Genomic DNA, 22,339 nt, shown 5'->3' with positions numbered 1-22,339 from the left:
AGCTCTGCTCCTGCCCTCCCCCCCACCCCAGCCTCCTCCCGCCTCTGCCCTCTGCTAATGATGATGTAGAGGCAGAGAGAGCAGGCTTTGATCTATAGCAGCTGCCTCCCTCCGTGATGGATTTCCCAGCCTCACGTATCACTTTCCCCGGCCTGGTCACAGTGTTCCTGGATTCATCTTGCCAAAGGAGCTGGCGCTGCTGTGCTTGGAGTAAACCGGGAAGGTGACTCTCTCCGTGTCCCCGGCCAGCCAGGTCCTGGAGGCAGAAAGTCAGGCCCCGCGGATGGCAGGGCTGGTGACTGGCAGGCCTGAGTGGTGTCTCAGTGCTGATCCATCTGTTTGCCTCTCTGCAGAATGGGTAGAGGCACAGGGTGCTGCTCCCTCTCGGAGGGAGTCACACCTGCAGGCAGCAAGCAGAGAGAGAGGTGTGCTGCTCACAAGCTTCCCCCGACCCCGGGAGTCTGGGAGGCAGAGGGGGCCATCACCCACCCTGGTGGGGCCAGAACGTCCCCATGTTGAAATGGTATAGACAGAGGGGGCCCACGTTCAGTCGCTCCAGCGTATGAGCATCTGCTTTTAGACGAAAACCAAATGGGCGGCGACAGGTCTCCGTGGAGAGGAACTCACTCTAGGATGCTCAGTGATGCGTTTTCCTGTTGAATTTCAACGAGGATTTTTCTGCCTGGCATTGATTTATGCTCCCCACCTTTCAGGCACTCACGGCCTGCATAAAGGGAGGACTGCGCACGTCAGAGGCAGGTCTGTGGCGCTGATCCCAGCGGAGAAACACCCGCCCGATGTGTCGGGGGTGGGGAGGGGGCTGCGCTGTGTCCCTTTGCCTCTCCACCCGCCACCCCCCGACTCCCACGCACTCACCTATCTGCCTCCCAGGGTGGGCTGTTCTGGTACAGAGAGCTGGGGCTTTGGACTTGGCAATAAGCCAGGGCTTCTGGGGGGGGCAGAGCAAAGCTGCTTCCACCCTCCAGTCCCCTCCCCTCTCCTCTTGCTCCTTTCAAGGCCCTCCATTTTGCTTGGGCCCAGGTTTCCATCTCCCCACCCTGTCCTCTGCTTCTCCCAATCCTCCCTCCACTGGACAGCCTGCATTCGCCCCTGAGCCCAGCTCTTCACCCTCTCCACGTGCCCAGGGCTGTGGGCACCCGCGGGCATCCTGCCCTGTGGGCCAGATTGGGTTCGCCAACAGGAGGTACCAGCAGGAGCTCGAAGAGTTTGGGGGCAAGAGGGTGCAGCCCCAGGCCCTGCCGGCTCCTGCGGGGCCGCTCCTGCACACTGACCCTTCCCGGGCTGCTCTCCCCGTCCCCCTTCAGGTCTACGGGCGGTCACGGCTCCCCCTGCCGCCAGTCCCCAGGTACGTACGCACCACCCTTGGTTTCCAGAGTCCGGGGTTGCACCTGTGACAGATCGTCCCTGTTTGAGGGACCTCTCTGGTCCTCCTTCCTTTCCTTGGTCCTTTTCCTGTTCTCATCTTTTCTCTTTTGCCCCTCCTGGGGCTCATTCCTGCTGGGAAGGGGCTGGTGGCCCAGGGGGGTCTGGAGTCCTGGGCGAGCGTGGTGAAGCCCTTCAGCCACTTGGGAGATTCTGAGATTCATTTATAACTGATTCATCCAGCATGCACAGGCCCAGGGGAGTTGCTTCAGGTTAGTCAAACCTTTAGGAAGCAGATTCAGAAAACAAACCCCTCCCTTCAATGTATCTAACACGGGGTAAAACACCCAGTGGGATGGACATTTCCAGTTATTTGCCCAGGACACGCCCTTCCAGGGGATCAAGGGCAGGGAGGAGAAATTTGATTCCTTGCAGCATTTTCCAGAAAATGTTAATCTCATGAAATGCTCCTTACAAAAAGGGGTTCCATGATCAAATTAGAGAAACTGCATTCTATATATTTCCAACATGTTTCCTTCTAGCAAAGGCTCTGAAATGCCCTGAAGTAAAGAGTATCTTGTTCAATACTGTATATGTTTGGCCCAAAGCTGGATCAGGGAACCAAAATATGTTTTCCCCCCAGTGACTCATGTCCTGAGCTCTGGGTTCTATAGAACACACTTTGGGAAACCTTGATCTCAGGCCCAGCGTGCATGGCTCTGTGCTGTAGAGTATTTCTTATTTAGAGTGGGCTTTGAGCCGTGCAGTTGAGGCGGGAGTCCTGGCTCTGGTTCTTAGTGGCAGGCAAGTTTGGGGAAAAGCATTCACCATCTTTCAAGTCTCAGTTTCACCTCTAAAAAAGGAAGAATCCATTGCTCTGAGGATTCAAGGTGATAATCACCTCTAGGTGAAGACATTCTTGGTTGCAAGAACATGATTCGCATTAAACAGAAAGGGGGATTTATTGGAAGGATGCTGAGTGTTTGCCGGGTCCCCTGGGGCGGGAGTGCAGCAGGAGGGCCAAACCTCAGAAGGTGAGTGGTGACCTTGGCAGTGTCCACACTCCACCCTTCATCTCTGCTCCCCTCTGTGTGTCTGCCTCCTCTGTGTTTCTCTGCAGACTGTCTTTGTGGCTTCCAGGGCTGTGGGGCTGGATGTGCCCACCCCCAGCCCCCACGGCAGCCTCAGCTCCTGAGTTCCCATCATCTCTGCCTTGCTGCGGTCTGGACTGAGAGGACTGCCCCTCAGACAAATTCTGACCCCCCAGAGAGAGACCCTGATTGACTCAGCCTGGGACGTGTCCGCTCCCATACATTCATCTGTGGCCAGGGTGCCGGGGTCACCCTGGTACCACACGCCATGGCCCTTCTGTCTCAGGAGTGGTTCTCAGCCCACGTGGTACAGGGACATGGGCTGAGCAGATGCCCACAAGGATGTCCTACAACATGTAAAGTGCCTGAAAGCAGGGTAAGTACTTAGTAAGTGTAGCTGGTGTGATTAAGCAAATTCTGTGTCTCTGGCTGAGAAGGAAGTGGAGGGTAGCAAGAACAAGTTGTCCATCTGGAAGAGCTCCACTCACACCCCCAAACTTCCATGTGTGTAAAATCACCGGAACACAGGACACAAGAAATGTCACTCCTCCACCCCAAAAAACCCCAAAGGATAATTCGGACTATCTTCAAATGAAAAACTCTGTTCATCAAAAGACATCATTAGGAGTAAAAAGGCAAGACACCAAGTTGAAGAAGACATTTACAATACACATCTCCAACAAAGGACTGGAATTCCGAATATATACAGAACTCCTATAAATCGATAAGGAAAAGACAATCTGATTAAAAAATTGGCAAAAGATCTGAACGGGCACTTCACAAAAGAGGAGGCCCAAATGGCCAATAAACAGAAGACAATGTGCTCAACGTCAGTAGTCGTCAGGGAAATGCAAGCTGAAGCATACAATGATCCCACTACACACCCGCCAGAACGGCTCAAATGAAGAGAGACATGTACCAGCTGTCGAGGAGGAGGTGGATCAACTGAAACTCCCAGACACAGCGGGCGGAAGTCTAAATCAGTACAGCTACTTTGGAAAATCATTCGAGGTATCCGTTGAGCCTGTACACAAGCAAACCCCAGGATGCAACGTTCCACTCATGGATATGCACCCTTTGGAAATGCATACAAATGTCCACAGAGATACACATGGTAGAATTTTCACAGCAATCCTCTTTTGCTATCCTAAAGCTAAGAAGCAACCCGATGCCCACCAACAGCAGAATGCAGACAAAACTGTGGTACAGTCATAGGCTGGAAAGCTACTCAGCAGTGAGAGGAAATAACCACCTCTGCACGTAACAATATCAACAAGTCTACAATATGTGGGCCATATTGGAAAAGCCAGACCCAAGTGTCTGGTTCAAAAGCAGGTGAGACTGGCCTGAGGTGTTAGAAGTCAGGGCAGTGGGACCCTCTGGGGAGGTTGGTGGGAAGGGGGCAAGAAGCAGATTCTGAGGGGATACTGATGTTCTATTGCTTGATCTGGTGTCGATTAAACAGATGTACAATTCGTGAGAATGCATTGAGTCATTCACTTATGGCTTGTATGCTTTTCTCTATTTACATATCTACTAATAACATTTATGAAAAAAAAAAAACAACCCGGGCAGGGCTTATGTTAAAGTGCAGATCCCTATGCCCCACTTCCAGAGAGTCTGATTCATCGGGTCCTGGGAGGGACCTGAGAGTCTGCATTTTGACCAGCTCCCTGGATGAGCTTGAGCAGCAGGCTGTAAGCCTGGCCCTGGCCAGCACTGGGAGGGTCAAGTGGAGCTTGGCTGTTCTTGGTGGCCTGCCCCATCGGCCTGAGGTGCTGGGGAAATGTTCTGGGGTGTGAGCAGGAGATGGGGAGGTGGAAGTGGCAGGAAGAGTCTGTGCAGCTGAGGGAGTGGCTGCTCTCCGGAGTGCTCTCCAGGCATGACCCTCAGAGGGCCAGTCTTTCTCAGGGTGGGACATCGGTACCGAGAGGGCTCCATTCAATGTCCCGATCAAGTGACTCTCTGGGCCTCAGTCTGCCTTGTGTGATGTGGGGAGGCAAACACTTTACAGCCTCAGAGGTGGGTTCTAGATTGAGTTCCAGTTCTGGTCCTGCCCTGGAATAACTGTGTGCCCTTGGGCTAATTGCCTGCCCTCTCTGGGTCTTAGGTTGTTCACCTATAAAACAAAAGGTGGGACCGTGTGTTCACCTTGCCGCCTGTGAGCAGCTCTCCCCTATTCTTTTTTTTTTAAGATTTATTTTTTATTATTTATTTTATTTATTTTTGGCTGCATTGGGTCTCTGCTGCTGCACAGGGCTTTCTCTAGCTGTGGAGAGTGGGGGCTACTCTTCACTGCGGTGCACGGGCTTCTCAGTGCGGTGTCTTCTCTTGTTGCAGACCTTGGGTTCTAGGTGTGTGGGCTTCAGTAGTTGCGGTGCATGGGCTTAGTAGTTGTAGCTCACGGGCTCAGTAGTTGTGGCTCACGGGCTCTAGAGCACAAGCTCAGTAGTTGTGGCGCACGGGCTTAGTTGCTCCGCAGCATGTGGGATCTTCCTGGTCCAGGGCTCGAACTCGTGTCCCCTGCATTGGCAGGTGGAGTCTTAACCACTGAGCCACCAGGGAAGCCCTCTCCCCTATCCTTAAGCTGAGACCCCTGCCTCAATACTTCTTGGGGGGTGTTGCTGCTGGCAGCACTGGCCATGGATGGTCTGGCGACGGCCCAGTTCACACCTGCTTCCTCTGCAGCCCCGCCCCTTCAGCTGATCATGAGCTCCCAGAGGGCAGGGCTGGGCTCATTCATTTTTGTTTCCAGCACTCCACACCGTATCAGGCACAGTAAATGTTGCAATGGAACCTCTCTGAGCCTCCCTGCCCTGACATGCTGGGGTTCTTTCTGGGGGTAGTACAAGGACACACAGGTCCCAGGGGTAAGAGGATCCTCCATGAAACCCCATCCCCGGCTGGCCGTGAGGTGACGACTCCAGGTGGCTAAGGGGATCCTAAGAGGCACACCCACCCCTCCCTCCTGCTGGAGTGCTGGCAGGCAGGCAGGCAGGCACACGGAAGGTGGGTGGTTCTGGCCGTCTCTGCTGAGTTCACTTAGAGGCTGAGTTATTAACTCCCAGCTTGGGCCGGGCAGCCAGGGCCCTGGGCACCCCTTGGAGCCGACAGGGGCAGGCCTGTGCTAATTGAAGGCTTAATTAATTTTCCCAGCGGAGGCTGCAGCCGGCGCCTTCTCTCTGCCATCTGGCCGTTTGTCATCTCCTGGTGGGATCACCCCTGCCTGCCCAGGGAGCGCTGACTGCTCCTCTGTCTGGGCCTCAAGCGTGGCGGGCTCCCAGCCGGGGTCTCTACCCCAGGGGGCTCCTTCCTTGGCTCTTCTGCTGGGTCCTGCGCCCCAAGATCCCTCCTCATTCTTTGGCCTTCAGGGTTACCTCAAACTTTGGGCGTTTCCACACAGGCCCTGGGGCCTTGCCAGCCACATCTGAGTGGCCCACCAGAATGTTCCAGAGGTGGGCAGGCTGAGCACTTTCCACTGGCCTTCCGGTCATCCCTGAGGACGCAGGGTCTCAATCTTCACACCTCACTACTGTTTGCGTGAACAAGGCACCATCTCAGGCCAGATTCAAGAGGTAAGTGGGTGGCCCTGAGGGGTTTTCTGGCTACAGAGGCAGGTGGGGGAGAGAAGGGCTGCCCAGAGGTGGCTCTCCAGAAATGTGGTGGGGACAGAGGAGGGAACTAAGGCCAGGGAGCTCCTACAACAAGCCAGGCATTGAACCGGGCCTCATCCAGCCCTAACATTCAGCATCTTGGGGTACCTGTAGGTCCCACTGTACAGAGGGGGACGCAGGGGTGCAGGCCATTAGCTCATCTGATCAACATTCCACTGTTTGCATGTGGGGTCTCCAGGGCTGGCTGCTCCGGAGATCAGCCCCCTTCAATTACACCCCCGAATAACAGAAGTTTGTCCTCATGAAATTCTGGCTGCAGACGCTGCATCTCCTGCATTCCTGAGCTCCGGGGCTGGAAAGAGGGAACTGGAGCTGCCTCTGAGTCTCTCGAGGAGCAGCAAAGAGGACCGCCCCCTCAACCACCCCCACCAGCTCCCTGCTCCCCCAGCCCCTCCCAGGGTCCTAGAGACCCTTCCTGCCGCAGTATGAGCTGTTGAATGGGATCATCACGGTGGCCGATTTAGAGGGTCTGGCTCTAACCTGTGTACGAGCTCTGTGGCGCAACTCCCACCATTCTGGCCCCTCTGCTGGAGCAGCTTCCAGCCACAGCTCCGTGGACCCCAATGTGAGGGAGGAGAGCCGGGCTGGGCGCTCATTCCCCTCTCCCCCGCACCTGGCGCCTAAAAACGAGTGCATGTTCCTCGGAGGCCCTGAGTGTGTCAGAGCCTGTCAGCCTCTTAAAGCCACTCTTGGGGGCAGGGGACCCTGGGGCTCTCACAGAGCCGTGAGGAGGCGCAGGGCCTTTCCTTCCGGCCTTGAGTCCAAGGCCTGGGGTGCATCCCACCGACCCCCGACCCCCACACTCCCTTCTGCACCAGGCCTCAGACCTGCCCCTCTCCTGGCACGAACAGATGACGGCACACAGGCTAACTCCCCTTCCCTTGTCTGGAAGTTCTTGAATTGTTTCCATCCACGGCAGGTGTTCTGATATTGTCAGTCAGAGTGGCGGCTCTCAGAGTCCACTCTCCAGGGCCCAGCACCCTCCCCCCTCCAGCCAAGTGTCCCTGGAACATGACTCCGGAATGTTGGAATGCCGGTGCTCCAGGAAGCCATTCCTAAATCTGTCCTCAGGGGCCGCAAAGGCGGAGCCCCTCCCCACCCCCCCGCCCCCCGGCCTCGGAGTGGAGACAGGGAGGGGCCGGGGGCGGCGCTGGAGCTGGGTCCTGGATGAGTGGGGCGAGGCCGGCTGCAGCAGTGGCTCCAGCGACAGCAGGGCCGGCCAGGGCTCCGGAAAGCAGACCATCAGCCGGGGGAGCGTTCGCTATGTGCTGGGGACACACACCTTGGCGTCGTTTGGCCCTGTTGCCTCAGTCTTCACATCTGCGATGACAGTGGGCCCCTGAGCCCCTTCTGGCCCTGACATCCTGAGCCGCTGGGATTGGCCTGAGAAACGGAGGCACAGATTGGGAAGGATCTGATGGGGGGAGGGGAGAGGGTGACTGGGGGGAAGGTTGGGGACTCAGACGGGGCGGGGTTGGTAACAGGGTCTGTCTGTCTGCTGGCCCCAGCCTGGTCTTTGAGCATCTGGCTTGAGCCCCTCTCCCCCTCCCTGTGGAATTCTCTCCTCTCCCTCCGACACAGGACCTGATGGTCCAGTTGGCTCATTCTTGCCTGGAAGGTATGGCTGCCAAGCCTTGCACACAGAGCCTCCAAACACAGGAGTCCGTATGTCTGGCAGGTACTGACCAGGGACCCTGGGGTCAGACTGGCTGGGGGTCTCAGAGCTGGGGGCTTAAGGGCCTCAGCTTCTGCGTCTGTAAAATGGAAAGAATGAGAGACCCAACCTCCTGGCATTGTTGTGAGGACCCTAGGTGAGTCGAGTGAGCGGTGCATTTTAGTTTCCATTTTTCAGCGGACATTACAGTGAGGAAGGAAAGCCCAGAATGTGAAGTCTGACCCACCTGGATTCAGTTCCTAGCTCTGCTACTCGCTGACCTGTTCACGCACCTGTAAAATGGGGTTTAAAGAACTCCCTCCCTCCCTCCTTAGAGTCTTGTGGGATTTGAGGGGTTCATCTCTGTAACTTGGCTCCGGGTTTAGCACGCGGTTCACGCTCATTATCAACTTCTCCTGCCTTCCTCCCCTCTGCTGCCCTTGAACCCTGAACCAGAATCTGAACACGCCTCCCCTGATTGTCTTTTGCCACCAGGCCTCGACCCACGTGGCTTGTCTTGTCGCTGCGTCCCTCCACACTCGTCACTCTTGGGCTGCCACAAGTCAGGACTGCCCCACGCCGGACGGCAGCTGCCCGGAACCCCCCATCAGGCCTATCTGTCCTTGTGCCCCACGCCAGTCTCCCTGGGCTGTTCTGAAATCAGGTGAGATGACAGGTGGGAAAGCTCTTTGCAGGCTCTGGATGCGTGAGGGGTTAAAGTGCTGCTTGCATTCAACACAAAGAACCAAGAGGCTATGCCCGCGGTCTCCACGGAGCCCTGAGGAAGCGAACGTCCTTGGCCCACCACCTCCTCCAGAGCCGGCCTGGAGGCCGCTCCCCGCCAGCGCTCTTGCCTCTCCATCCTAAATGCCATGTCCCCCCCATCCAGGTGCCATTTCCCCTGTCTGGGCCCGAGCCACTGCCTGCTGTCTAGAACGGCTGGAAATTTCTCAAGTGTCGCTTTGATTTATGGCTCTAGTTAATTCTCCAGGAGGCCCATGAGATGCCCTGAGCTCTGGAGCCTCAATGGGATAAATCATTTAACAGGTGGTTAAATATTCTATAAGGTCTGAGGAGCACAGGCAGGGTGTAGATTGGGGGCGCCCAGGCTGGGGGAGACGGCAAATTTCTAACGGAAAAAGGGAAAACTATGTGGTCATTTCAGAACTCACCAGAGCTGTGGCTAAAGGCAGTACCTGTGGCCCCCTTCCTTGGGCCCAGGAGGCTGTGGGGCCCAGGCATTGGAGGGTGCAGGGAGGAGGGCAGGAGACAGAGGCAGCCTGCTGGCCCCTCCATAAGCTGTGTGTTCCAGGCGTGATCTTCCTGTCAGGAGGTACCCATATGACCCCAGAAGCTTCCGGTTGGGAGTGAGGACTTGATACCACCAAACTTGGGACCGGACACAAAGGCAGCCGTATTGGCCGCTCTGAGAGAGTAGGCGGTGGGGAGGCCTGGTGCATCCCTGACAGCGCGTGCTCTGCCTGATGGCATTCAAATATGAGATGACACCAGGCCAGCCAAACAAAACAGAGCTGGGCTAGCACCTGGAGACCCCAGAATCATACAACCCCTCACTGCACATCTGCAGGGGGCTTTGTGATGTCAAAGCACATTCCTGTCCCTTGCGGGAGAAAGGGAACCCTCCTACATTGTTGGTGGTAATGTAAGTTGGTGCAGCCACTATGGAAGACACTATGGCGGTTCCTCAAAGAACAAAATAGAGGGGACTTCCCTGGTGGTCCAGGGGCTAAGACTCTGCGCTCCCACTGCAGGGGGCCCGGGTTCGATCCCTGGTCACAGAACAAGATTCCGCATGCCGCAACTAAAGATCCCGTATGCTGCAACTAAAGATCCCACATGCCACAATTAAAAGGTGCCACACAAGGCAACGAAGATCCCATGTGCTGTAACTAAGACCAGGCACAGCCAAATAAATAAATTAAAAAAAAAAACCTAAAAATAGGATTACCATATGATCTAGCAGTCCCACTCCTGGGCATATATTTGGACAAAACTATAATTTGAAAAGATACATGCACCTCTGTGTTCATAGCAGCACTATCACAATAGCCAAGACATAGAAACAACCTAAATGTCCATCGACAGATAAATGGATAAAGAAGATGTGGTACGTGTATGCAACGGAATACTACTCAGCCATAAAAAAGAACGAAATAATGCCATTTGCAACTAGAGATTATCATACTAAGTGAAGGAAGTCAGAAAGAGATAAATACCATATATCATCACGTACATGTGGAATCTAAAATATGACACAAATGAACCTATCTACGAAACAGAAACAGAATCAGGGACAAAGAGAACAGACTGGTGGTTGCCAAGGGGGAGGGAGGTGGGGGAGGGAAGTACTGGGATTTGGAGATTAGCAGATGCCAACTATTATATATAGAATGGATAAACAACAAGGTCCTACTGTATAGCACAGGGAACTATATTCAATATCCTGAGATAAACCATAATGGAAAAGAATATAGAAAAGAATGTGTATATAGGTATAACGGAATCACTTTGCTGTACAGCATAAATTAACACAACACTGTAAATCAACTATCCTTCAATTTAAAAAATCAAAAACCAAAAGGTACATTCCCATGCTTGATAACATTTGACTCTTACAACAGGCTCCAAGGTCAGCAGGGCAAGGGATATGAGCCCAGTGTACAAAGGAGTAAACAAGCTCAGAGAGGCTGAAATCCTGCCTGAGGCAGCACAGCTGGCTAGAGGCCAAAGGGAATCCAGGTCAGAGGCTGGGAGCATATAGCTCATCCAGAGGGAAGGGAGAATCAGGAAGGGGCCCTAGAGATAATCAAGCCCAAAGTACCCTTTTTACAGGTGAGGAGACTGAGGTCCTGAGACGGGCAGAGACTGGCCCAAGGGCAGGACAGTGGTGAAAATGGGGATGAGGCAGGAGGGGTCCCAGGCAGGAGGCCTGAGGGTGGATGCCTGCCCACTCCCACCCCCTAGGGTCCTCCCCTGGGGACCTCAGTTCCTGTAAATGAAGGTTGCTAGTAGAGTCTGGGGAGGCTGTGTAAATGGAAGTGGCAGTAGCCTGGGTGGGAGCGGAAGGAGTGGGAGATCCTCCCCAGGACAGCCTCCTCTCCCACCCTGGCACCCACCCCCCGCCCCAGGCTGGCTGTATCCTGTGCTCACATCTCCCTCCCGGTCCCCCACCCTCCTGTCCAAGGCAGCCCCCGGTGCCAGGGCTAGGCTGGAGTGCGGCGTTGCTTTGTGCTGTGGAGGAAGCTTCCTCTGGGGCTAGGGCTGAGCAGCGTGCAGCGAGAAGCAGGACAGGCCTGGCTTCAGACTGCTCCCTGGGCTCAGCTTGGACCAAGATGGCCAGAGGGACCATCCCCAGAGAGGCAGGTCTGTTCCAGGGCATCTGGGCTGGGGGCTGGCATGGGGTCCCGGCATTCCTAAGACTGACTCCCGCCCCGGCACTCTGGGCAGGCCAACACACACTGGAATGGCTCAAGTGGGCACAGAGCCCACGCAGGGTCAGAGCAGGCTGCCCTCACCTTCACGGCCCACCTGCTTCCTATTAGGAAGCTGCAAGGAAGGAGGTGGTTGTTTAGGCAGATGAATGGGAGGTTCTGAGGGCTCACGAGGCAGTGGAGGATGCCCAGGTTGTGGGCATAGTACTGGCTTTTGGGACAAGGCTAGTCATTCCTTCCCTCTGATCTGACCAAGCCCTTGGGGGCCCTTGAACTGCCATGGACACGTGCTGGGGTAGGGGATCCCTAGGGCATCTGATACCCACCCCCATCCCTTGCAACTCTGTGTGTGTGTGACAGCTGGGCTAATGTCACACCACAGTGCCCACACCTGCCTCTCCAGCCCACAGTGGCCAGCGCTGTGTGGCTGCCTGCTTGTGGTCTGGTTGGGACTATATCGAGCCCGAGGTTATTCTCTCTCCAAGGCTAGTGGCTCCCGGAGCAGGCCAAGGTCTTGATCTCTGCCCCACCCCCGGGTTACATGGCACAGAGCGTGTCAGAGCACGCCACCTAGTCCAGAAGTGTGGCCAGGACTAGAGAGGGCGAGGGAGGGACCCAGGGTCCTCCACTGAGCTTGGCCAAGTCCCCCTTGGGCCCAGGCCAGTGCTGGGGGTGGGAGTGAGAGGAGCAGGTCCTTCTGGGAGAGGCAGTACCTGGAGCATCCCCCAGGTTGGGTGCCCCCTGGCTCTCTCTTACAGCAGTGGAGGATGGATAACTCACAGGCGGCTCTAGCTCTGTGAAGTATTCCTCCGTCCTTGGCCTCCAGGGTAATGAACTCACACCAGCACAGCAGAACTTCATCAGCCACCTATGAGCACCCTGTCCCCAGCTCCTCCATCAACCTGCCCGCCTGGAAGCAGCTTCCTGGGAGGGAGTGGCTGCTGAGTGGGGCCCAGGCTGGGTGGGGTTTGGGTTTGAGCACCTGGGTGCTCAGCCTGGATACAACTGTTGCTCATGGATGTTGCCTTAAGCTAGTGGGTTGCAGGTGAGATGCTTAGAAGGACTTCCAGAGGAAAAGGATGAGGTTGAGGGGGGTCTTCAGCCTCTGGAGCTGGCGGGGACTTTGGACATCTTTCTCCTTTTGTGGCTGGGGGCCCAGGGTCCAGTGTGGGGGAACTGCTGGCTCAAAACTCACGGCTTGCTGATGGCAGACAGGGGAGCCCCGGTTGAGTGCCTTTTGCATTAATTAGGCTTCCGGCTTCCCAGCTGCCTTGCTCCAAGCCCAGGATTGTCTCCAATGGGGTGCTGAGAGACAGCAGACACCCCTCCATGGAGGGTAGGTACTGGGGGACCTAGTCTATCCTGCTCAAGGCCGCCCACCCCTAGGGTGCCTGGGAAGGGGATCTGGCCTAGGGGTGGGGATCCTGGGGCGCAGGGAGGTACAGGTCCCTCCAGGCCTGGTTCCAAACACTCAGCGTTTACCACTCATCTCCCAGCTTCTGCGGCACCATCCCTGTCCTCAGGAGTACCCAGGCTGTCAGGGCCTAGGCGGGCTTGGCTGCTCAGAGGCCCAGAGCTAGGGCGGAAGGGGCCCAGGGGAGCCAGAGGTCAAGCCCAGCAAGGAAGCTGCAACCGATGCCTTCTCTAGCCTGGCTGAGGGCCCACGCCAGCCCGGAGTTGTTGACGGTTTGTGGGATCCCCTCCCAGGCTGGAGCTAGAGATGCGGAATGGAGGGTGGAGGCAGAGCCTTGAAATGGAGTTTAGAGTATGCAGTGAATCCCCAAATGACATCCAGCCTCAGACAGAGTAGCATCCCCACCAGCCCCCCTAAAGGCACATTGCACCCCATCCCTGAGCTGTGTGCTCCAGAAAAGAGCCTTGGGAGCAAATGCACAGGTGACCACACAGGCCCCTCCTCTAGGAATCCTTTCCTGGTCCCCATTCTTTCCCTTCCCCACTCCCAGCCCCTGCCTGGGGATTGGCCCAGATGTCTCCCCTGGGCTCCCTACACACCTCTTGCATTAAATTGGCTCATGTGTCTTTGTCATCCAAGCAGCCCTCTCCCAGCATCTAGCACGGCTCCCAGAATAGAGCAGCTGCTCCAGAAATCAGCCGCTGAGTCTATGGGTGACCAGAAAGCCACTATGGTTCTCATACTGGTTTGCTGTGTGACCTTGGGCAGATCATTTTGCCTCTCTGTTTAGGGTCAGACTGAGCTACTGTTTTCTAAACTTTTTTGAAATGCATTTTAATCTCAGGACAAAATATATACCATACATGTATCTATAAAACCTAAACCTGAGACAAAATTTCGTGAACTGACACAAAATCTTGTGAACGACGCTTTCTCTTACTATATGTGTTACACTCTTGGTATTGTGTGTTCTCTTTTTTTCTCCCTAAAAAAAAAAAAGCTGGTTGCAAACCATGAACTGACTCTCCCACTCCCGGGTGGCAATGTACCGTTGGAAAATACTCGCTGATGGTCCCAGGCTTCTCTGCTGCTTGGTACTCCCCCAGAGCCTTCTTGATGTCCCAACAAAGACAGGTTCCTTACCACCCAAGACCCGGGGGCAGCTGCATGTTTATGCCACGCGACCTCGTCCTGGCCTAAGACATCCCACACAGCCTGAGGGCTGCAGCTGTGTGCTTCCTTCTCAGGCATGAGGCTTGAGGGGCCAGGGCGTAGCCCCCAGCGGTCTGGGGGAGATTTCAGCCAAGCGGTGCCTGAGTGCCTCAGTTCACAATAAAGCAACCTCTGCCAGGCTCCCAGAGCAGCGTGGGGAATTAAATCCCACCCCAAACCCCATGATCCTGCCCTCAGCCTGGTTGGCAGCCTGGTGAAGAGGCCTCTGGAAAACTCCACGTCCTGCCCTGCATCCCAGCCTGAAGATACCTCAGCCCTCCCGTGCCCCAGTCTTGCCTGGGGGACCCCAGTGGCTGCCCTCTACCAGCCCAGGACCCCCCCAAGAGGGAAAGAGGGTGCAATTAGAAGTTACACTGGGACGACGGGCATAAACCAGGGTGTCTGGGCAAACCAGAAAGAGTGGTGACCCTGCAGGCCTGTCCCCCTCCCCACCCCCAGGCTCGCAGGCAGGCACAGGGCTTGCTCTTTGCATGAGCTTTAGTGCAGGTGCCTCTCCTCAATCTCCTACCTCTCCGTGGCCGACCACATGGCGACCTCCCTCCACTCCCCCCCCACCCCCACCCCGCCCCGCCCCCGGAAGGTTCTTCTGGCCACTGTCCCCTCCTCCTGGCTGACTAACCCCCAATGTTGGGTGGGTTTTAAAAATGCCAGCCCCACAGGTGAGCAGTGATTGGTGGAAGGGTGGCCATGTGACCCAGTCCTGGCCAATGAGATGTGAGGGGAAACCTACACAGGGCTTCCGGAAAGGTTTCACCTGACAAGGAAAGCCCCAGGGGGCGGAGCCCTGTGCCCCTGAATCTGGCTTTGGGTGTCTGGGTGGGCAGGTGACCGCTCAGAGTTTTGGTAGTCAGGGCTGGCCTGAGGAGGACAGAGCAGGATGATAGAAGGAGCCTGGGTCCCGGTGACACGAATGCTGAGGCAGCTGAGTGACCTTGGGCCAGTCGCTAGGGCAAGTGTGGTAGACCCTGGTGGTGGTGCCCGCTCAACATCCTCTACGAAGAGCCCTTGAGTTTTCCTTTGAGGAACCGGCCCTTTGCCTCTCTCAGTATGTGGGTTTGTGTAGAAGGCTCCCCTACACACACAGACACACACACAGACACAGGCTCCTGACCCGGGACAGGTCCATCAGCATTTTTTTCTTCCTGGTGGCTGTGATTGGTTCAGGGTTAGCGTGTGGCCTGGTGGGAGCCATGAGGCTCAGTTATGGGACTTCTGCTGGGACTCGTGGGGCAGAGACGCTTCTGCCTCCACTGGGATCTCTAAGCTGGGACTTTGCCACCCTGGGAAGTACATGATGGGGAGAGAAAGTCTGAGCCCTAGAGATGACATTTGGGTGTCCCACAGTCAGTCCTAACCCTGGATGTCCCAGTGGTGTCGGCCAGTAAAAGCCACAATGCACTTTGAGGACAAGGGTTGAAGCAGTACTGTGTCAGTGTTTCACAGCAGGCATTCTGGAGGGAAGTCCTGATGTGTCGTGTTTGCTGATCCCCACAATGTAAATACTCCTACTGTGGCTGATGCAAGCTACCAACTGGATGACATTGAACGCGGAGTTGGGAAGAGAGGCACACAGTTGGTTCTTGCAAGTCCCTGCAGACCAGCTTCTGCACAAAGCTGGGTGTAAGCAATGCTGGCCAGGTTTTCTGTCATTTGTAACAAGAAGAATCTGGCCTGGATACCCAGTCTTGCTGTTCTGGGAGAGAACTCCTCAGTTACGCTTGGGCTCCCCATCAAGGCCGTGCAAGTATCCGGTGTTTCCATTCACTGTAACGTGGGGGAGCTCGTGGCTTCTTTGGACGGTGTCCTGCTGCCTGGGGCTCTGGCGGAGGCTGAGAGCCCCTTGTAGCCTCTCTACAGCCTGACCAGAGGCTCTGCCTCCCCTCCCCAATCCCCACCAGATACTAGCTCATCTTTGTTCTCTGACTCTGGCAAAAGGCAAGAAAAGCCCCTTCAAGCAGCTTATGTTCTCTGCCCGCACTACCTGGGACCTGGCTGTCCATATTTTGTTTTGGTTTGTTGTGGGGAGGGGGTGCAGGGAGGCAAGAATGAGCAGAAGGAATGCAGAGTAATATCTTAAGCAATTGTCCTGCCACCGGGGGCAAAAGCAGAGCCTCCCTCCCCAGACTGTTGGGAGGATTAAATGAGATCACAGCTGCAGAGTAACCGGGCCTCACGTGTGAGCTGTGTTCTCTTCCTACCAGCAACTATCACATCTGTGCTGCTGTCCTGTTTGCACCCACTTCCTCCCTCTACCAAGATAAAAACGCTACCTGCTCCTCCTGAAGTTCCCCATCTCAGTGAATGGCAGCTCCATCCTTTGGGTCAGACCCAATCCTGGGAGCTGTCCTCCACTCCTCACACCCCACACCCAATCCATCAGCTGGCCACCAGCTCCACCTCCAGATGTGTCAGGTTTCGCTACCTCCACGTCTTCTCCCTCTGGCCTGGCTGCTCCCTGTCTCTCCGGACAGACTGCAACAGCCTGGCCTCGCTGCTCCCGACCTTACCCCACACTCAACACAGCAGCTGGGCCATCTCGTTATCCCCAGTTCGGATCACGCCACTCCTCTGCTCTAACCCTTGCGGTGCCTCCCATTGAAGTCTGAGTCCTCCCGCTGGCCTCCAGGACCCCACGAGATCTGCTCCACCCTCAGTCCTCTGGTTCCTCTCCTGCCTCTCCCACCTCGCTCATTCTGGTCCAGCCACACCAACTACACCCCATCTCTGCATCTTTGAAGGTGCTGCTCTCTCTATGTGGAACCTTCTTCCCCAGAGCTCCCCCCGCTTGCTGCCTTCAGGTCACCTTCTCAGAAGGACCTCCCTGCATCCCTGATCACTCCATCTCCCTCCCCACCTCTCCTGATTTGTTTCCCCCAGCGCTGATCACCATCTCTATCCCTGTGTCTGACACATCGTCTGCTCCTGGTCCACCTCTCCCACACTGCTCCAGGAGGGCAGAGCGACCAAGTCACTCACCTTGCCGAGATGACACATTCCTGGCTGTCCCAGTGCTCAACCAGAGCCCGGCACAGACGAGGTGTTCCATGCATGCGTGTTTGACTGGCTGACTGCATGGCTCTCTCAGGATAAGTTTATAGCAGTTGCTTCCAAGAGAGTTAATGTTTGGAGCGGGTCTAACTGTGTGCTGGGTGCTCTGTGTGGTATGTGACAGTCCGAGAAGTGGGGAGGAAAGCACAGCCTCTGGCCTTCAGGAACTGTACTCTGCCTGGTGCATCTCATACCTGTGAGCCGCAGATGACCTGGCAGGTCATGTGCCAGGGTAGTACCCACACCAGGGCTCACGGGCAGAAGAGGGAGGTGTGGGCCCCTAGGCCCAGCTGACTGTGCTTTTTACATCTTCCTCAAATTCAGATCCATATCCTTTTCCCTGTCCACATCTTTATCATCTCCCATCTGGAATGTTCCAGCATCCTCCCAGCCACCAGGCAGCTCCCCTTAAATCAGCTGCCAGAGTCCCTGTTATAAAAGACAAAGCTGAACGTGCTGCTCTCCTGGTTAGGGCACCTCTACCGCCCACATCAGAGCCTCAAACTGGCAGCCCGTGGGTTGAACACAACCTGTAGCCATGACTTGTCAGGACCTTCTTGGCACTGGCCTGCCCAGTATTTCTGAGAAATTTAAGTGCGTTATCTCATACAATCAGGGATTTCACACACGAATCTGGAGTTCTGGCTTTACTTGATAAACAAAACCAGATATGGCCCCATTGAGCCCAAATCTCTGCAGGCAGCAGTGTAAAGGGGCCGAGTGGGGGAGGCTCCCGTGAGAGCCCTAGTGCTCTCTAGTTGGCCACAGTCCTCACCACTCCCTATTGCCGCTCAGTGCCGCTGGGCTTTCTCTGTTCTCTCACACATGCCCTGCTTCCCTCAGTTAGATTTCATGTTTGACTTTGGCATTTGGGTTTGTGATCCTCGGTTCAGAGAATGGTCTCAACTCCAAGTACACCAGGTCTTCCGTGATGGGCCCCTCTTCACGGCTCTGCTCCATCATCTCCTACTCCTGGGATTCTCCTTGACTCCAATAATAAGGAGCTGTTCATAGTTTCCTATAATCACAATGACCTTATACTTCTCTGGGCCTTTGCCATCTCCCTTTCTTAGTTCGTTCCTACTCATTTTCCCTCCTATTCGTCTTTTAAAGCTCAGCCATAGTGGTTGCCTGGGGTGTGAGACTTTCATGAGTGCAAGAAAAGCCTTTAGAACAGGTCCTGGTAGAAGAGGATGGTAGCTCCTCTTCTGTGTGCCCAGGGAAGTGCTAAGTGCTTGCATTGGGTCCTCTAAGCCTCACACCTGTCTGTTAAGTTCCATCATTAGCGTCTCTTCTGAGTTGTATGAGGTCACACATCGAGTGAATAGCAACACTGGGATCTGAACCCATGGCAGAGTGGGGAGCCTCTCCTGGACTGTGGAGGGCCCGGCAGGCAAGCTTCTTTCCATAGCTCCCCGTCCTCTGCAGTCTGGTTTCCAAACCTGATACCACTGGACAGTTGCCAAGATGGCTTCCAGAAGCTCCAGGGGCCGTGTGCTTCCAAGTTCATTTACACAGGAAAGAGAGAAAGAGTAGCCAATGTCCTAAGCTTCATTCCCATTGGACTGGACAGATGCAGGTCACATGACTAGCCCTGATTCAGTCACTGTAGAAGGCATTCAGTTGGCTCAGCCCAGGTCATGTGGTCCAGCCCAGGGATAGCATGTGCCTCTCCAGAGCCCCTGGATCCACCCCTCCCCCACCCCTAAAAAGAGCAGAGGCTCTTGGGAAGAAGGAAAAGGGGAGGGGACACGTTAGGGGGAAGAAACAGTGTTCCCCACGGATGCCCAAGGGCCACTCTCAAGGGTCTCTCCTCTCTGGGCCTTTCCTTGTGCGGGGTGGGGGGCGGGGAGCAGAGTGTGCTACAGGGAGGGGCCCAGAATCTGAGGGAAAAGGCTCTTAAGGCAATCTGTGTTGTCTCCACATCCACAAACTCCCCATCCTTCTCTATCAGCCTCTGCCCACCTGCCCAGACAGGAGACCTCCCGTGGCCCCACCTCCCGTGGCTTATTTAGGATTCCTGGGCCTGGGCAGGGGAGGAAGGGCAGCTCTGAGTCCTTGGAGGTAAGGAAGCTTGAGGGAGAGACACAGGCATCTGAGGAGGCATGTGTCTCCCGTGGTGCATCCTTTCCCTTCCTGGAGCCTCTTCCCCCGGGGGCGGGGCGCCTTCATTCATGCAAATTCCCTTCTTAAAATGTCAGGGCAGTGACTTGACCCACAGTCTGAGCATCTCATAGACAACCCTTCTTATCAGGACTAAACCAAGCCTCCCTCTAAGTGCTGGGGAGCAGCTACTGCCTCTGGAGCCTCCCCGACCCACCTACCCTCAGAGCCACCCAGCTTTTCCAAGAACTTCACTCCTACTCTGGGCTCCTGAGGCCTCTGTCAACCAGACCTCCTCAGACTCCGCCCTCAGCCAGGTCTCTGTGGCTTCTCCGCCTTTGTGTGGGGTGCTGTCCTTTGCCAGGACTGTCCTGGCACTCGCCCTCCCCTCCTTGAGGCTCATGGCTGCCAGGGCCCATAGGATCCTGCATTGTCACAGTTGCCCAGCTGTGTCTCCCATCAGAGGAGGCAACTTGAGGCTACGGCCTGGCTCCTATGTCTCAAAATCGCCAACCCTTAACATGGAGCATGGGACACAGTAGATGTTTCAGGAAGATTACTTTGAAAAACGAACAAGGACTTCCCTGGTGGCGCAGTGGTTAAGAATCTGCCTGCCAATGCAGGGAACACAGGTTCCATCCCTGGTCTGGGAAGATCCCACATGTGGCAGAATGACTAAGCCTGTGTGCCACAACTACTGAGCCTGTGCTCTAGAGCCCACGAGCCACAACTACAGAGCCCATGTGCACCTAGCTCCACAACAAGAGAAGCCACCACAATGAGAAGCCCACACACCACATCGAAGAGTAGCCCCCACTCACCACAACTAGAGAAAGCCCACATGCAGCAACGAAGACCCAACACAGCCAAAAATAAATAAGTAAATAAATAACCAAATATTAAAAAGTTTTAAAAATGAATGAACGCACACAATATTGCACAGTGATGGTCCACTCTACCCAAAATCCCTGTGGGTGGCCCTCGAGAGCAAGGGGAATTGCTGGTTCTGGGGCAGCAGCATGGAGCCCTGCTTTGGTACTTGCTGCCTGTGGAAATTACCAATGAGAGCAGATCTACAGGTTTGCGGGCTTTTAGTGAGCACAAAACCAGGTGACTGGATGGTCCCTCTGACTAACTTTTCCTGCAGGGGCTGTGTAGACAGAGACAAATTCTGAGCCTCTGTTGGTCTGTAGTGTGTGCATGTACGTGTGTATGAGTGTGTTTGAGTGTGTGGGTGAGTGTGTGTAGTTTAACCTGATTCTACCCTTCTCCTCACCCCACCCTAGCCCTCAGGAACACATCCTGGAATCAAAATAGAAATTAACAGGGATGATAGGGTTGAACATACTCATTTTCACCCACATTCATATGGAAACATTAAAATCTGGACAAAATCCTAGAGCCACAAACAGGCTTCACATTTTTTTTTGAAAGACAAAGATTACACAGGACCCACATATGCACCCACATAACTTACACAAGGTTTCGTAGAACCTGACTCTTCACTGCTTGCCACGCCCGCTGATCTATTCTGCTTGTGTGTCTGTGCTGGGAGGGGTGGGGGAATGCCGGTCGCAGCTCATGAGACTGATTCCACTACTCACCAGTGGGCCCCTGTCTTGCTGTGTGGCATTCCTCACCATAGGGCACCTCCCTCCACTCTAGGGTCTGGTAGAGGCGGACATGAGAGGCCAGCTGTCCTGCGTGGTTGGTGGAGAGAGGAGGGCAGAGAACACAGCACGAGGGCCCTTTGAGGATGAGGTGATGACACAGGATGTGGCTCCTGAGAGGAGATCACCAGCTTTTATAAAGCCATCAGCAAATGAAGACCCCAGTAGCCATGGGCTGCCTTAAGAGAGGTGGAGACTTGTATTCACCTGCCAGCCTGGAGGTCACAGAAGTGGAGGCAATTTCTCAAGGCTGAGAGGAAGACCTTCCCTCCCTCCCTTTCCTTCAGCCTCCCTGCCTTCATCACGCCCCTCCCTTTCCGTCTCTCCCTTCTCTTCCCTAACGTCCTTTCCTCCTCCAAGGCCAGCAGGAACTCAGCAGCTCAGTCACCACCCAGGACCTGGCTGAGTTGGGTGGACCTGCCCCTCCTGGTTCACAGCCCTGGCTGAGCCCCCTCCTTGCTTGAGGCCCCGGCTGTGCTCCTCACCCTCCTCATCATTTCTGAGAGCTCCTGGGGTGCCTGATGGCTGGGGGCAGGGCCAGGGGACAGTGGGTGAAGAGCCTCAGAGGCCTGTCCATTGGTGGCTGGGTACATAATGGGGGGGGGGCAGTAGACGGAGATACGCAGATGCTGGTGTTTGTTTTAATGCTTTCTAGACGCGCAGCCCATCCCGAGCATATAATTTTCATTATAAGATATCAACATTTAGCTTCAGCAATGGAAATGTCAACTTTAATTATTTTCAAGGAGTCTTGATGGCTCTGGGAATAAATCAATATAAATAATGTTTTCATAAACTCTGAATCATGCTCCTAATAGCTTTATATCTATAATTTTAATATTCAAAACAATTTTTCTTTGCATCTTAGCAATTAATTGTTGCCAAGTGCTCATTTTTCTGTTCCCCAATTGCTGTCAGCTCAGAGCCAAGGGCTGGGGGGTGACATATTGGCACAGGGGCCACGTACCCAGTCCTGAACCAATTCCTAGCTCTACTGTCCTAATGATCAGGCTCAGTTTAATGTCTTTCTCCCAGAAAACCACCCCCCTTTCCTCTCAGCCCATTTTGTTTACTCACCCTTCTGGCCTACTGTCTCCAAGAAGCCTGTTCTGGCCACCACGCCTGGCGGTGATGGGGCCCTCTTCTGCGCACAAGCAGCCTTCGTGGCTCCCTACGGCTCCCAGGGCTGACAGCAGAGCAGGCGGGGAGCTCAGGACTTGTCCAAGATGTGCCACACCAGCTGTGTGACTCTGGACAGCTGACAGGTGGCCGTGCCAAGGGGTCATCTATCAGGCAGGGTTCTTATTTGCAGGTCACAGAGAATGACGCTGGTGGATGTGAGCAGAGATGGAATTTATTAAAAGGACACCAGGAGGCTCAGACTCTGCAAGGCAGTCAACTAGGAACAGTGTCTGAAATTCAGCTGTAGAGCTGGTCTGGAGGCCGCCACTGTCACCCTTGAGGTCCTGGCCCTTGCGGTTTGCACAGCAGACAGACAGGCCTGGATGCTGGGGGCTGCTGGATGCTCTTGGAAGAAGAGCTGGCATTGGAAACCAGAAGGGCTAGGCTGCCACTATCACTGGAACGGAAGCTTCTCCCACCCCCAGCCCCCCACTC

This window comes from Hippopotamus amphibius, chromosome 11 (assembly GCF_030028045.1).
Source record: "Hippopotamus amphibius kiboko isolate mHipAmp2 chromosome 11, mHipAmp2.hap2, whole genome shotgun sequence".
Classification (NCBI taxonomy): domain Eukaryota; kingdom Metazoa; phylum Chordata; class Mammalia; order Artiodactyla; family Hippopotamidae; genus Hippopotamus; species Hippopotamus amphibius.
The sequence above is the reverse complement of the archived record's forward strand: the minus strand, read 5'-3'. Positions refer to the sequence as shown.